We start from the raw sequence: 14,278 nt of genomic DNA on the forward strand, positions 1-14,278 counted from the left end.
GGATTTTTATTTTATGGAGATCTGAAGCCAGCTAGTGGTCATCCCAATATTTACACATCAGGTTGTATTATTGTGATTAAAATGTTTTCAATTAGTGAAAAAACAAAATGAGGCTGTAACAGTTTTATTGTTCAGTTGTGAGTCGGCTTAGTTTATTTTTGGTACTTTTGCAATAACTGTACTGATTTTTGTGTACTCGCACACAAATGTTGATTCCACGAAATACAAACAGATACTGAAACGTGTAACAGCTGAATTGTTCATTGAACAAATAATGAACAAGTTCTCACAATCATCTCTTTCCAATGGAATGTCATATATCAGTAATAACAAAAAAGGACCTCACAGCAGAAGCATAATGTGTTGTACATGTATTTTTCATTTATTGTATTTACCAACATCAAGAAGTCACAAGCAAGCAGCACATTAAAGACGTGCAGTGTTTTCAGAAAGAGATTTTTCTTACTACAGATATGTGAAATGTGCTGTTATGGTTTATTACACACAGGCAAATCATTTAAACATTATAGTCCATTGTAAAGAGGTGATTGTGCGAACTTGTTCAATATTTGTTACATCAAAGCATACTTGATGCTTGATGTAAACATAACCATGAAACTAGCCTCATACGATATTTCAATAACCCAGTAAAGTCCAGAAAGATAGAAAGACTGGGTCGAAGACCAAGTGCCATGACACAGAAGGTTAAATCTTTCTACAAAAATCCTCTTACTGCTCTAGAGTCGGTCAGGCAGCTCCTCCTGCTTCATTCTCCTCAGGAAGTCCACTGTGATCTTCAAATGCCTCTCTGCTGCTGCTCCTCTGCTCATCATCCTCCCATTCTGGGTAATCTGGACTCTGAACCTTCTGGATCTTCTTCAGCTCGTTCTTCAGAAAAGTGATGATGTTGTCCTCCAGCAGCTGGAACAGAACACTTTATGAATGAGCCAATCAGACTGAAATCATGGAGCCAAACATCAGATCCATGTTGGACACACTGACAATCCACTGGTCTACAAAGAGCAGCATGGAGATGATTGTGAACAGAATAGATGTAAAAAATAGTTGTTGTACATGTACAGACCATAAATATGGAGTCCAGCTGTGTTTGATGCTGCTGGACAGACTGACCACTGGGAACCTCTGAGCTCTGCTGGTCCACACTGTGGAGGAATAATAAAAAATTAGCTCAATCACAAGGTACGTTTTCTGCTCTGTGTTAGTTCTCAGACAACATAATCGTAATTAAGTTTGTAAAGCTTTAAATTGTGTCCTAGATGTATTAGGCTAGGGGTGGGGAACTCCAGGCAAACAAAGACACAAAACACTAACTTGACTCTAAACAGAAGAAACGAGCAGCTGTTTCTGTTCTGTGCTTATTTATATTTGACACATGTGGTTCTCTTTTTGCAAACAGACATTGCACTATAAGGGTAACCTAGCACACAATGATTGGACAGCACAGCTGATGATGCTGGGAGATCCTATACACTGAGAACAAAAGTTTAAACATTGATTATATTGAGATCAGCAGCCGACCCAGTCTAGATAAAGGCGAGCAGCTGGGACCGCTGCTGCACCAAAAACAGGTTTCCAGTGTTTCCATGTGTGTGTGTGTGTGTGTGTGTGTGTGATGTCTTTTGTTCTCAGCTGTTTCTGTGTTGCTTTGTATAAATAAGCACAGAACAGAAACAGCTGCTCGTTTCTTCTGTTTAGAGTCAAGTTAGTGTTTTGTGTCTTTGTTTGAGGCCTGATGTCAAGCAGAGGTGTGTGTAACTGCACTGGTCTGTTATATGTGTGAAGTGTGTGCTTCTGTTCAGCATCATCTTCGTCACTGCTGATTCCTTTGTGTCATCATTTGTTGAGAAGAGAGAACAGTTATAACGGAGGAGCAAAGGGAAGCCCTGAAATCTAAAGGAAGGACAAGTGTTGGCTCACCAGTGATCCCAGCAGAGGCCACTGGTTTGGCTGAAGTTGTCAGGGGTAGGGATAGCTCAGTAGGTAGAGTGGCGGCTCCATGATCGGAGGAATTTCCCCACGGGGATGAACAAAGTAATCATTATTATTATTAAAAATAGTAAGTGTGTGATTCAGGTTTTTCCAAGGCTATTACAGGCTAAGATGTTTTACATTGTAATAATACTAATCACAGGAAGTTGGTACTATATTAATCTTTAGTTCATTAAAGGACATAATCTGGAAAAAAAAACCCTCCAAGATTCATTTTTACAAACTTTTACAAAAATATTTATAAACAGCAATTCAGAGTCTAAAATTGTATAAGCCTTAGCTTTTAAGTAAGAATATAATACAAATTACAAATTATATGGAGTGAAAATGACTAAACACCGACTTCAGAGTTTTCAGAGTACAATGCAGACTCTGCAGTTCTGCAGAAAGAAGTTTGGCGTCCGACTGCGGTCTGGAGTGTGGGGCCTCCCTGCTGCTGCTGCTACGGAGTCTGGAAGGTAGCAGTAAAAGTGACAAACACACACACACACACACACACACACACACACACACACACACACACACACACACACACACACACACACAAACAGACAAACCCAGGGAAGAAACTCACATTCCAGGAATAAAACACTGTGATGTTTCAGAAGCATCTGACAGTAAACATTAGTGTTGTGTGAACTGTGCAGCTGCCAACAAGAACATTTCTTGTGGGCAACCAGTAAATATTATGTGGGGGAAATGAACGGGGGTAGTTACTCTAAGGTCTGAGTTCAGACCAAGTAAACATCAGTAACCAGTTAAAGCCAGAAACAGTGAGTGCAGCACCATCATGACACCCGAAGTTCTGATATTGTTCCACCAGGAAGCGAAACCTCAGCGTCATTTATCTGTCTGATGGTTTTTTGTGTTCTTAGGTTGATCCTGCCAGTTAGTTTAGGGTTTTTTCTCTTTCTAAGAGAAAGACAGCCTTTGTGCTTGGACATGTCCGAAACTAGGACTAATATGTATTTTTAATTTTGGAACAGTGCACTTAAACAAAACCTGTCAGGTGTCATCCCTGCAGGGGTGATGTTTTTTGTGTTGTTGATGATATATTATTATTATTATTATTATTTTACATTTTATTTGAAAGCACCTTTCAGTGCATTCAGTGACACTGTACAAAGCAGAATAATAAAAGCAACATCAAAGCAAGAAGTTTACACATAAAATTGTAAAACAGATTTAAATTAGCAGAGTTGAGAGGTTATGTGGGATAATCTATTTTGAACATGTGAGTTTTGAGTCTACACTTTAAAAAGAGAGAAGGAAGTGATATTCCTTATATCAGGAGGAATTACAGAGTCGAGGAGCAGAGCAGCTGAATGCCCTGCTCCCCATGGTGGCAAGATGGGGGACAGAGAGAGAAAGAGGAAGAAGATCTGGGACACGGAGATGGTGATCGGAACCAAATCAGAGAGAAATGGAAAGAAATGGAAACCTGCAGTCAGCTGAGACTGAAGAAGTCACCTGGATGAGTGACCAAACGTTTCTCACACAAAATGCTACGTCCAGATGAACAGAATCAACTTTTGGAGACTCTATAGAAGAGAACAGACGCACGGGGGCGGAAACTAAATGCAAGAAAAGACGGGCAAAGTAAGATGGAAGTACAGAAGACAGAGACGCAGACTCGACACAGAGAGGAAGGGAAACAGACACCGAGACAAACAGGAGTTCCAGAATAATCCGTGAGACGTAAACTTGACGACTCAAAGAACTTAAACACTCATAAAGTGCAGGACGGTGACTCATCGTAGCAAACAGCGCTGTGAATATGTTTCATTTACACTGTAACTCTGTTACTGTTCATAACATTCAATTATAAAATGATAGCTTTAAAATATGTGTTTGTATCGTTCTGTGTCAGCTGTGGTGAAGTTATTTCAACAGAACATGTTGTCACAGCATCATCAGTTATAATCTTGTACAATTACAAACGCGTGCATCACTGTGAACATGCAAAGTGTAACTCATGGCCTCGTTTCAGCTGCTGGAAGTGAAAGCATGTCTGCCCAGAGAGGAGACCAAGAAGAAGAAGAAGTGAGAGAAGAAAAGTGGAAACACTGTAGAAACTTTACAAACTTGTTCAGCATTTTTGGTTTTGCTTTAAATTTATGTGATGATTCCAAAAACACTGCTGATTAAAATGACTGATTGTCTTTTGATTGATTGTCTCATTTAATGAATAAATGAATACTTATCATATTAAACTCCTCTGGGTTACTGTGATGGACCGAGTTGAAGAACAGGAGGAGCCCAGGAATTATTAGAAAAATATAGTTTCCATTTATTTAACCCCCAAAAATTATATTTACAAGACTAATAAATGTTGAGCTCATAAAAGAGGTCAAAGAAACAAAACTGAACCCAGGCAAAGACTGCAAACTAGTGATGGCCAAATGAAGCTTTCCGAAGCACTGAAGCTTGTATTGAAAAACGGTTCATTACTCGAAGCTTTTCAACACAGTCCTCTCCGGTGACATCTGGTGGTGAATATTTAGAAGAGCAGCTTGAATCTGCAAAATAAAACGGAATGCTCAATCATCACTGCTCACTCAAGAGTGGAGTTCTCTCTGATATTGGGCCACCGTTCCGTTGCTTTGAACATGTAATTGGTTTTGTTTTCTCGATTGGGGGGCTGAAAAAAATGTAATGCGTATCTGCGTAATACATTTTGATCAATAAAGTTTCCCTATTTAAACATGCACTATGGTGGCCTTTCTTTGCTCATAACTCCTTGATGTTGGTAAATACAATAAGTGAGCAATATATATAATATACATATGATAACGCACAGCACATTATGGAGTATGCCCCTGCTGTGGAGTCCTGCCTCCATCTACTTGTCGTTTAATCACTGGACAGCTGGACAGGTTCATACAAAATATTAGATTAGGCCAATTGTCCTATACATATTTTTGACCTAGGGGTGGGATTGATTGTGAACTGGAAAGGGAAAATGCTTAGGGAGCTGAGTACGGCTGCATCGTCACTGATTTGTAGAATCATTTTGATTCGATACAGGATCCGATTCAATTTGATTGGAATCTGGAAAGTTTTGCCTCAGTCAGAAATATTACAATTCTGGTCATTTAACAATATATATCCATAATTTCGTATCTATTAAAAGAAAGCTGACACATGTGAGACTTAATTAGAGATGTAAACAGAGAGTTATGAAACCTGCAGCTGCAGAAGCCAGCGGAAAAAAAAAGAGGCAAACACAGCGCGGACCCGACGACACATCAAAATCTGACTCTGACGCGTCGGGTCCGCGCTCTGTGTTCACGTTTGTATGCAGAATCCGTAAACCTGCTCCCAGTTACTGTTTTAGCTGTATGGTGCTTGACGACATGTTGTGAGGTTTAACCTGAGATGCTGGCGTTTCAGGCATAATAACGTTAATTCACAAATCGACACGGGATTTTAATGAATCAATATCACTTTATTCAATTTAGCATGGATTGTAATCAGAAAAGCGATAATCAAAACCCACCCCTAATCAAGAACTTGCAAAGTAAAATCATGATCAATGTAAGGTAGCCCTTTTGTTATTTACATTTAAAAAGAGGATTAGTGTTACTGTGCGCTGGCTGAGTCTGTTTCTTTTCTTAGAAATAGTTTCTCCTGCCCTGGAGAAAATCCACTTGCATGGAACAGAAGAGGCTGTGGAGTGCAGGAACCACACTGCAAGCTGGTAGATATGCAGGTATTCCTGGGTCCTGCAGACTATCACCTAAAAACAATAAACAAAATGATTTTCTAAACTGTAGCAATGTAATGTACGTATAGTGTCAAATACATTGTTGTAGTCTTCATTAGCTTTAATTCACATGGAAGTGTTCCTAAAGTCATATGCTGTAATGATATTTACATTATGAAAACATGATTTTGGACATTTCAGGTTTTTCACTTCGGCAGATAAAATGAATTGAGCAAAATCAACTCAAAATATCCCCACACGCCAGAACGTCCTCTCTTCCTCGCTGGCTCCATATCTGTCAGTGGAATGATCACCTCGTCGCTCTCTGTCACCATCAACACACTCCACGAATCCCGTGGATGATTCACTTCCTTATATCCGTTTGAATCAGGTACCGAAGCAGTTACGTGCGTAATGAAGCTTCGGACGTCACTGGTCACGTGACTTTTGCCAAACGAAGCAAGCCTCGACACAGTGCTTCTGAACCAGTGTGTTGTTTTTTTCGACACACGCTCCGGAGCGTCAGCTTCAAGCGGGCCATCACTACTGCAAACTTAACAAACCAAATGACTGCCCAAACATACATAATTGACCTAAACATGAAATGACATACAAGGGTACATATAATGGCTGATCAGACCATTGTGACACATGAGGGGTAACAAACAAAACACAATCATAAATCACAAAAAATGCAGTACAATCTAGTTTGTTAATAAACTAAACACTAAAGAAGAAAATCAAAAAACCCCATTAAACCCTAAACTCAAATATTTAATTAAATACAAATACTTTGTTTTTAAAGTAAAGAAAACACACATTCCCCCCTTCAGCAGGAAGTGGTGGTGTGGTCCAGTTATCTTCCTTCATATTTAATGGTTTCAAACCCTGGCTACCATCTTTTGTCCAGCAACTCCCAGGGATGATAGCAGGTAAGAAATAAAAAGACAAAGGTTAGTCAAAAAGCAAAGAAATGAAGTAGTATGAATACATAAGTAAACTAAATGTGCGCGCTTACAAATAGAACAAATGTATCCAAACCAATCAATAAAGTTATTGGAAACTAAAATGTATTACTAGGTTCAAATGAAGAATGAGAATACAAAAGTTACCGACTTTAGAGTGTGGCCACGGGTTTGGCCATCACAGTTACCATAGTAACATGACCAGCAAAGATGCTTTGACATGCAGACTGGAGCAGCCAGGGATCAAACCACCGACCTTTCTGTTGTCAGGTGACCTGCTCCACCTCCTGAGCCCCACTTCTCATGACAAATGACTCACTTTTCCCTTTCTGTTATTCTCACTGACACTTGAGGATTCATCATGTTTGATCAGAGGTTTTCTTATCACGTCTCTGTTCTGTGTTCGGCACAGATTACACAACACCGACACAATGTTGTGGAGTCTGTGTAAACAGTGTTTCTGTGGTGACCGCAGCTCACTGTCCTGATCATTCCCTCTGTTACCGTCCTCCCTGTTTAACATGTTTGCTGTGTGTGATGTTAGCATGAGCTTTGCTCCAGTTTATCACCGGGTCCCATCATGCTCTGCAGCTCTGTGGGTCAAACTGAAAACACTTTGTAGGTGTTGTTTCCTGAGCTGCTGCTTATTCTGCAGCCACAGGATGTGCCAAAGGCTCAGGGAGGGGCAGCCATGTGACCAGTTCGGGTGAGAGAAAGAAGACATCAAAGATGTGCTGTGGAAGAGCCAGATATGAATAATAACTAATGATTAAAGACGTACAGGTGTATTAACACATAGTGAGTGAAGAAGAAACACCCAGTGCATCATGGGAGCCCCCCAGCAGCCTACACCTATTGGGTGGTTGTTACATGTACAAGATTCAAACTTGTAATTTGAACTAAATAATTTCATTTTTCTATGGTGAACATAATTAAATCATGTAGCATCTGCATGAAACTCAGCAACTTAATTCTTGTTCATGTTGAGATGACAGGATACAATCTAGTAAGAGTGGTTTGTTGCCTGGACTCACGAAATTCACAAGATACCATGATGTCACGATTAGTGGAGCGGACTCAGGCGCAGACCGCAAGTTTCTTCAAATCAAAAGTGAATTTATTTACAGTGTTCTCCACGGTGAAATATATATACACACAACGGTGTCTGGGGAAAAGGGGCCGGGGTTCCAGGGTCCGGGAGTGAAAGGGGCAGGAGTCCAGGGAAGGGAGATTTCCATACAGCCCTCGCAAACACACACAGCTCCTCTTCTTTCCTCTATCACTCTTGCTCACGCTCAGTCACCGTGCACAGGGAAAACAGGTCCAGGGGAAATCTATACACAGACAGAGAAACAGTTAGTCTCCTGGTTCAGACGTACTCACGAACAAACTTTGCAGAGTGCAGGACGACTGACGCTGATGGCTCAACGATCCAGCAACGAGTAGAGCAGACTCGCCATCTTAAGTAGGACTCCAATTCTCATAATCAGCGGCAGGTGTGCTGATCATCTCCAGGTGCGTGGGCCAGGAGCAGGAGCCCATATGAGCTCCGCCCCGGCAGGAGAAAGAGAGAGTGGGAGAGGACGAGAGAGAAAGGGAGAGCAGAGGCGAGAGAGGAGAATAAACAAAACAAAGCCTGACTGCTGTCAGCTGCGAGGTGCGGGGACCATGACACATGAGATGTCAAACTGCAGGAAAATCACTGGAGTTTTAAGAGACAGACAACTACACCCACACTACGTGTTTGCTGTTTATTGTGGTTTAACCTGTCAAAGACAAAAACATACAGAAAACTCTGCATCAATCACAACTTTCCTAGTTTTGTTAAGCCTCACAGCAAGAAGGGCCTGGGTTCAAATCCACAATCTGGCTGGTTTGCAGGGTGTAATTAGAGTTATTGGTGATTCTAAGTTACCCATGAATGTAAGTGTAAATGGTTGTTTGTCTCTATTAAACCATCAACCCACATATTGGTTCGTTAAGCAAGACTAGCAGCAATTCCCTTGATTAACAAAGTAGTTGTTCAAACAACAAGATTTCATTGTGTTCTCCTGAAGTTTTTAACTTGTGTTGAATGAATTAAAACTTTCAATCTACATGCTTAAATAAATCTCCTCAAGTTAATGTGAGTATACTACAATGATCCAAGGTAATCTGATTACATCAAACAACCAAATGCCAAATGTGTTGGTTTGACATGGTCAAAAATCGGTTATTGTACTTGGTTAAATCACGTAGAAAAAGGTGCCATGATTAAATTGTGTTCATCCAACAACAGAGTTTTTGCAGCATAACTAAGGGAGGATTCAGGGTCACCTGGTCCAGCCCTAACTATATGCTTTAGCAAAAAGGAAAGTTTGAAGCCTAATCTTGAAAGTAGAGATAGTGTCTGTCTCCTAAATCCAAACTGGAAGCTGGTTCCACAGAAGAGGGGCCTGAAAACTGAAGGCTCTGCCTCCCATTCTACTTTTTTTTTTTTTGTGTGTCCCGTTTGGATCTTTACCATCAGAATTGTTGTCTTAAGGCCAAGAAAGATGCCAAGCGGATTTATTTTACCCAGTGGATCATCATGGCCTTGCCATATTGGTCCATTTGATTGACCTTTATTATAATTATGAGTTTATTTTATTTTCGGTTGTTACAAACAGGACAGACATGACTGAGGGATAGGACAGGGAGAAAGAATGAAAGAAAGAGAGGGAGAGAAAGAAAACCAGAGGAGAGAAGAGACGGTGAGAAGGGGGGGAAGAGAGAAAAAACACCTGGATCACCTGTATGGAGAAAAAAAACAGAAGAGAAAGCAAACAAAAAAAGAGCAACATAATAAATACAGCACCATCACAATAAACTAGCTAGCAGTAGATAACAGTAGATACTAAATATTAAACGCTATTGTGCAGCACGCAAGATAGACAGCGCACAATGTGGTTTGAGGCAGCAGCAGAGTGTCACACAAACAGCTTTAACTGCACAACGACACACTTTTTAAAGGGTTTAGTGTGAAGACTGTGATCCAGGTCTGAAGGAGATCCACGTCACCGTCAAACCTGTCACTCACTCAGGACTAAAAGCCTTTATATTCTGACATCACTTCCTGTGCTGTAAGTCCCACCTCCCTCAGTTTGAGCAGCTCTGAGGTTAATAAGACACATATAAGAGTCAGAGTTCAGCATCAGCCCACAGTCATGTTACAGGTGACTCCAGGCTGCCAGCATAGCTGAGACACTGACAGAGGAGCTGTGAGTGTGAATGTGATGAAGCATCACTCAGTGTTTCACATCCATCATGTTGAAAACACTCAGAAAGTGTGACTGTGTGGCTGCGACGTTTACAACAGTCTAACATGTGCTGTCAACCAAACCATTTCAGGTTTCTATGGTAACTAAATCATTAGGATCGAATCTGTTCTTGTTGAGGTGACCTGTTAGTGTTTGTACTCGTGATCACGTCACAAGATCACGTGAGATTTCAAACCACAGGAGAATCACTGTGGTTATAAGAGGCAGACACCCGCACACACACCACGTGTCTGCTGTTGTTGTCAGGGAAATGAAGGCCGCATCTCGAGCAGCCTTTGAGTTGGGACAGCCTTCATTTCGTCACTGTGATGCAATTGGCCTCAAAATGTGGCCTTTAAGGCTGCAGATCCTGAATTGGGACGCAGCCAGGGTCTGCATCCTTTGGAGGCTCCAATTGAAGGCTGCAGGATGAGTCGGATGTATCTTTCATGGCCCACTATATTTCAGAATTATAGTGTTACATCATATTCTATAAGGATGTGTTTGTATACTTTCTGCCCAGTTTGGCCCATTTAGCAGAAGTCAGAGCTTTTCTTGGTGGACAGACTTCCAGAGCGGAGACAGCAGGTTTTTCTGCTTCCTGATTGGGAGTCTGGCAAGATGTGCAGGGCTTGAATTTGGGGCGCATCATGTTGAGAACACACAAACAAAGGCAGCAGACACACAAAAGTTCACCAGCTCACTGACAAAAACTGACAAAAACAAAAAGATGAAGAGCTAAAGAGACAAAACGGCAGATAGCAACAGAGAGACAGACCAATGAAGATGCAGCAAGAACAGATACAAATACACTGACGTGGCTCTTAAACGGGCCTTTGGGAGGTTTTCAAAAAGCAGATGTAGGAAGCAATAATAACAGGCTGATTGTTTACTCAGCAGGTTCTTCATCAAAGTATTGTGAATTCAGAAGCACCTTATACACCAGTGGTTATCTGTGCTGCCACACTGGGAGATATTTGTAGGACTGGTTTAGACTGGTGGAGAGAAATTTAGTTGTGTTGATGCAAGTTTGACTTGTTTTAACTACAACAAGTAGTGCAGTATATTAATAACATGTCAAAATAAATCTATACATTAAATCCTTCGTGATGTGAAGACATTCAGGCATGCAGCTGCAAACTGTCGGTGCAGTGTAACGACTGAGTGATGTGAGTGAGCAATGATATTTTGCTGGTACTCGTTTTGCATCTGCTCGATCTTTGTATTGGTGAAAGCTGACAGTGTAAAGCTTTTGACTACACATTTTCACTCTTTATATTTGTGCCCTTGTGTATATCACGCTATTTATTGTTGTCAGTGTATTTATAGAATGATCTTTCTATTTCAGTCATTTAATGTTTTCCGTTTCTCACTGAAAACATTTTCAAAGTCCACAGAAGTGGTTTGTGTCATCTGTCTGCTACTACAATGGCGCCATCGTGTGGACACCAGCAGGACCTACACAGCTGAGGAGGAACTACAGGAAGTAAGCACTTTATCATTTTGGTTTATTATTTAGCTTTTCCTTCCACCATGTGACATTAAGCAATACAGAATGTGAAACATTTATGTTCATTTTGATTGCAATAAAGAACTGCATGAGAGACGCAAGTCAAAATCACTCTCGTGATTCTTTCCCCGTTTTCAGGGGTGTAACATTAGCTGCCATGCGCCCATCTCAGTGTGAAGTGGAGTCTGTCTGTACTGGATCTGGATTCATCGTTGTCCCTCCAACAGCGATCCGGCTCGCCAATTGGTGATAATGACCCAATGAGCCTGTTAGCAGGTGCAGGAGGGCCAATCTCAGCCACAGCTATGAAGCTGATAACTGCTAATAACACCCATTGATGGGCTGATAACATGAATATTAAATGTCAATTCCTTCCAAGGTAAGAGCTTTTTTAAAAACTCAGACTGGGGCCTTATTTTGAAAGCCAGAGTTTGTTGAAGCTGTTTCCTGGAGCAGGACCCTGAACAATTAGAAAAAGCAGATTTAAAAGCACTTCATGTCATCTGTGCTCATTAAACCGACATCATGCAGTTCATCTTCTCACCAGCAGAGGGCCATAAATCACCATCAATGAAGAGTTCAAGTAGATGTTAGTGACATCAGAGCTGTACGTATTGATCTGATCAATATGGAAGTTCATGTTTCTTTGATTGGATCAGTTTTAAAAGCAGCTGTTTTTATAGAATGGCAGAAACATGAGAGATGCAAAATATCTTTAATATTTGATACACTGGCCTCATCAGTGACAACGATGAGGCCGCCTACAGGGAGGAGGTGGATCGTCTGGCTGAGTGGTGCGACAGAAACAACCTGCTGCTTAACACCGAGAAGACCAAGGAGCTCATCGTGGACTACAGGAGGAATGCTGACCCACATCCACCCATCCACATTAAGGGGACGGCTGTGGAGCGTGTGAGCAGCTTCAAGTTCCTGGGAGTCCACATCTCCGAGGATCTCACCTGGACGACCAACTGCTCCAAGCTGGTCAAGAAGGCTCACCAGCGCCTCTTCTTCTTGAGGACTCTGAGGAAGAACCACCTGTCCTCAGACATCCTGGTGAACTTCTATCGCTGCACCATCGAGAGCATCCTGACCAACTGTATAACAGTCTGGTACGGGAACTGCTCTGCCTCGGACAGAGCAAAAAAAAAGCCCTTTGCATAGCGGCTGATCCCACGCACCCAATGCAAAGCTTCTTCAAGCTGCTGCCGTCGGGGAGGAGACTGCGGAGTCTCCAGGCCAGGACCAGCAGGCTGAAGGACAGCTTCATCCATCAGGCTGTCAGGAAGCTTAACTCCCTCCCGATTCTGCCCCCTCTCCCCTCTCTCCTCCACGGTCTCACTGAACTCTGTCACACACACACAAACACACACACTCTCTGACTCACTCACTGGCCTGCACCAGTTACCAGTCACTTTGTGGAGCATTGGACTGCCATTACCTCATAAGACTTTGTTGTTACACTTTCTCTTACCGTACACTACTAAATCTCCATTTGCACTATTTGCCTATTTGCACTACTCTGCCTGGTTTACACTCAATGTCACTTACCCATTATATTGTATATTGTATAGCTTTCTTGTTATATGTAAAATTGCATTTATTTAAATTTTTACTTTTTAATTATTTTACTTGCATTTTTAATCACTTTTATATTTAAATATATTTAAATGTTCATTTGCTATTTATCTAGGGATTGAGAGTAACGCAATTTCTATTCTCTGTATGTCCTGTACATGTGGCAGAATCGACAAATAAAGTTGACTTTGACTTTGACTTTGACCGGAAGGCGTTGCAGAGGGTCGTGAAAACTGCCCAGCGCATCGCCGGAGCACCACTTCCTGCCATAAAAGACATCTACAGGAAGCGGTGTCTGAAAAGGGCTGGGAAAATCATCAAAGACCCCAGTCACCCATCACATGGACTCTTCACCCTCCTGCCCTCTGGGAGGCGCCACAGGAGCCTCCGGACTAAGACCACCAGGTACCGGAACAGCTTCTTCCCCACAGCTGTCAGACTCCTGAACTCTGCCTCCTGACATCTGACCCACGTTAAACTCATGGACTGAACATACACACCCCCACAATGGACAACTGTACCCTCAAACACAATAATAACATGGACTGAACCACCACTCACAACCACTAGCACTTTATACAGCCTCTGTAGAAACTATCTACACCCTCACTTATCTTAACTGCACTACTGTATAGCTCTGTGTAAATAATCATTCTGTACATTCGATAATCTTTAATCCTACAACTGTTTACAACTTGCATAGTTCCCATTTCTGTATAGCTGTATATCTCAGATTTCTGTAAAGTTATTTATTTCATATTCTGTATAGTTTTTCATATTTATATCCTGTTCATAGCCTGTACATAGCTTGTACTCACTACAGCCTGTACATACTTATAGTTATAGAATATTCACAACATACTTCATACCGTGTACATTATAACATACCATAATAGACCCATTTCTGTAATATACTCACATATCTATATTATTGCTAATATATATTGTAATATATCTATATCACTAAAGCACTTCTGGATGGATGCAAACTGCATTTCGTTGCCCTGTACCTGTGCATGTGCAATGACAATAAAGTTGAATTCTATTCTATTCTATTCTACTATTGGATGTCCACTTATTCAGCCATGATGGAAACAAGTCTGAGCTCATTAAAATGAATCCAAATGTTTCTCTTTCTTAATGGGATGAAAATGCAGAGGAGCTGGTTGAGAACTGAGCTTCAGAGAAACACAACATACTGGTATTCACTGTGAAGCGCTGAGTGGAAAAA

The sequence above is a fragment of the Astatotilapia calliptera genome, chromosome 3, assembly GCF_900246225.1.
Source record: "Astatotilapia calliptera chromosome 3, fAstCal1.2, whole genome shotgun sequence".
NCBI lineage: Eukaryota > Metazoa > Chordata > Actinopteri > Cichliformes > Cichlidae > Astatotilapia > Astatotilapia calliptera.